General features: G+C 36.0%; 1 non-coding gene across 1 annotated transcript; it reads left to right on the top strand.

Annotated features, from left to right (window-relative positions):
- Positions 1-2,188: 2,188 nt before the first annotated feature.
- Positions 2,189-2,329, top strand: LOC116899738. Its single transcript, XR_004387754.1, has one exon. It is a non-coding gene; the product is annotated as a U4 spliceosomal RNA (small nuclear RNA).
- Positions 2,330-3,717: the final 1,388 nt, after the last annotated feature.

Genomic DNA, 3,717 nt, shown 5'->3' on the forward strand with positions numbered 1-3,717 from the left:
TTATTCCCTGGAAGCTCTGGTTGGTTGGCATTGTTGTTCATAAGGAGTCTCGAGCCCCTTCAAGCTCTTTCAGTCCTTTCTAAGAATCCTTCAACGGGGGTCCCGTTCTCAGTTCAGTGGTTTAATGATAGCATTCGCCTATGTATTTGCTGCATTCTGGCTGTGTGTCTCAGGAGAGATTTTTGAATAAACTTACTCCTGAATGAAGTTACTATAGAATTAAATATGTAACTCATTCTAAGTTCATGACCTTGACTAATGTTGTAAATACCTGCTATTTGGCCTAATCCTCCAAAATTAAATTTGGTTAATTTACATTTTTAACTTGAAAACATGAAATCTGTTCCTATTTCCTTCTCACTAATATGCATGCTTCTTGAGACCATTAATCTAAGATTATCTGTATAACACATCTCATTAATCTCCAAGACTATACGTTCTAAGATGTAGTTTCCAAAGTGTGAATACCTTTGACTAGACGAGCACTATAAATACAGAAATTATTTGTTTGTTTATGTGGATCGGTATGGTGATTACAGTTTGGGGATTGCAAACACAGAAAAGACTGCAGGAAATATATCACTAACTGTGGCAGGAGCTATAATTAATAGATCCTTTGTGCTATAGGGAAGGCACAAAAGTGTCAACTCCTAGGCAAAGAAGTGATGGATAATTACATTGCTCTTTATTTCTTGTTGCTTGGCCATGGTAGCATCTGAAGCCTTGCTAACACATTGCTGTAGTTTGAGATACAATAATGAAGTAAGCAAGATGGAAAGACTATGGTACTGTCTTATAAAAATGTTGAAAACTGATCTTCATCACTGTAAAACTTGTTATCTCAGAGAGTCGTAAATTAGGTTTTCTGCTTACGTCTTATCATTACTTGATCCTACTATACGTTTGTGTTTGTCCTATAGTCATGATGTTGTTGTACCAGTGTTTTTCAAAGTATCTCTTTATCATCCATCTATCTGTCTGTCTATTAATTTCTATGTCTGTATAATTTTTTATTTTCCTATTTATTTTTAATGATGTATGTCTTGCTATGTGACTCAGTCGAGTCTGAGTTCAACTATGCATTCCAGACTGTTCTTGATGTATACTCATCTTCTCTTAGTCTTCTCACTGCTGGAATCACTCATGTGTACTCTCCCATCTGGTTTCCAACCAGAATATTAAATAGTTCTTTCATTACCCTTTCATCAAATGGTCACTGCAATAACACAGTAACCAAAGCTCAAGAAAACCAGCAGTTACACTTATTAGTAAGAAGAGTTAATCCATTATCCATTCAGTGCAAATATCTCTAAATCAACTGCACAGTATTTCAAATATAATAAAGTAACTTAGAAGGGAGAATGAGACAATAAAACACAAATGGACAATGTGTGAACAGTATATTATATTGAAGTCTGATTCACTCTTTTGTTTCAGAAGTCACATGAAAACATGTGGGATACACTCTCACAAACACACACACACATATTAATAAAAATAGAATATTCAAAACTTAAATAAAATTATATAAAATTATTTTTAAATTCAATTTATAATATAACCTCACTGTGAATTTTCATCTGAATATGAAACAGTAAGTTCAAGTATTTATATAAACTAATATAAAGTCAGACCTCAAAATTAAAAAATGTTTGTTTTGAGAAACATAAATGTGGAAATCTCATAAAAACAAAGATCAGAATATATAATATAGAAGTAAATGTTCTGTAGGGTAAAAAAATATATCCCCAGACAATGCATCATGAGATTAAAAAATAAAAACTATATCATTGAATTTGTTTTGTGTTACCCATCTACTCCTGGGCATGGGACCTGACCTTTATGATTTGTGTTTCAGTGGGAAAGCATAGGAGGAATGAGTCAGCATATCCTGACCGGCAGCCCACAGTAGAGCACACATACACAACAGGCATTTTCACAATTGGCAACCTAGAAATCTGCCTGACACCTGAAGACAAATAACAACAGAGTGCATGACCAGAATAACTAATTGGAAGGTGCCAGCCACAGGGAGCGAGATGTCCTGCACTAGTGGAGCACAGGTAGAGGGTATAAAAGTACACCCCAGATCAGCAATAAATGAGTCGGTTTCTGAATCTCATCAGACTCACAGAGTCTCTGTCATTGATTCTCCAACTTCTGACCCCCTAACCTGAAGGAACATCCCAGCTTTGCGCAGTGGCAGTATCGTAGTCAATGAGTTTTAACCAAGGCGCGATTATTGCTAATTGAAACTGAAGGAACATCCCGAGAGCTAGGGCAACATAAATATGTTTTGTGTTAGCCAACTACTACTGGGCATGCGACCTGGCCTTAAAAATAGTTTGTATGGCCAGTGGGAAGCCATTGCAGAAAACGAGTTTCACTTTCAAGTAGATAGAAATTAGAGATATGGAAGTGGGCTTGTGCTCGCTTGTACCCTTGGCACTGGAACCTGGAAGGCACTGTGCACGCTGCCATAGTTTCTGTGAGTACAGATGAGCATCAGTCTTACTGTACTTCAGGAAGGTGAAGTTTCCTTAGTATTTTGCATTCCAACTGCCTCTTAATCTTTGCACTGTCCTCCACGGGGTTCTTGGGCCCTGAGAGGAGAAAATTGAGGGAGATATCCCATTTAGTAAGAGTATTCTAAGATCTTTCGCCCTCCGTTCATTGTCCAGCTGTGAACAATGTTATTTCCATCTACTGCAGGAGGAAGCCTCTCTGATAATATCTGAGGAAGAAACTGATTTTTGAGTACAACTAAGTCATTAGGAGCCATTTTTGTTGGTACAGAAAGAACCCCAGCTGGTCATCTCTCCTCACTAAATGAATACTCCAGTTGAAAACAATCAGTTCCATCTAATTGAACTGTTGGTCAAATGGTCTGATGGGAATCACTAACCAACACAGACAATTGTCAAGGCGATTCGTTGTCCTCCACTAAGTGATAGTAAGGCTCTATTTCTGAAGACAACACACTGAACATTGATAATTTAAGCTGATGCTTACCTGGAACCTTCACTACATACTGACTGGTGGTGGTGACACTGAAAGGTACTCTGCCTGCTACCACAGGAAAAAGATAAATAGTAATCCAGCTACAACCCTTTCAATCTATACTAGTGACCTGTCTACATGATTATTTATGGAATTATGGCAGAAAACTTGTGGGACTGCAACATATTCTTATCACAACTTTGGTGTCCAGGAACCCAAACTAGATAGATGAAAGACATTTAAAAAAATCATATTTATATCATCTAGAATATTCTATACCAAAGAACTGTTAGGACTGTCAGATGAGGATGATTCATAACATAACAATTACTGTTTCACTTTATTTCGAATACATTATAAGAGAACAATAAAACCTGAATTAGAAATCTACAAGAAAATATTCCAGTCCCAGAAAGCCAATTAATGGGTAGCATTTCTGGGATGATTATTTTTGAAAGTTTTTAAGTAATTTACTGAATTACATTCCACTAGAATGTGAATTATATTCTTTTATTTTAGCTTTACAGATTTAGTTATTTATATATTTTATAAACTGGTTAATTTATAAAAGTTGGCCAGACCTTTCTCAAGCTACCAGATAAAATTAAATATACTAACATATCTAAAACCCTTATAGCAGTGTCTGGATCCATAATGACCATTCAGTGCACATTAACCATTATTAGAATTACTCCCTCATTTGTAACTTAATATATA

Source organism: Rattus rattus, chromosome 4, assembly GCF_011064425.1.
Source record: "Rattus rattus isolate New Zealand chromosome 4, Rrattus_CSIRO_v1, whole genome shotgun sequence".
NCBI classification, from domain to species: domain Eukaryota; kingdom Metazoa; phylum Chordata; class Mammalia; order Rodentia; family Muridae; genus Rattus; species Rattus rattus.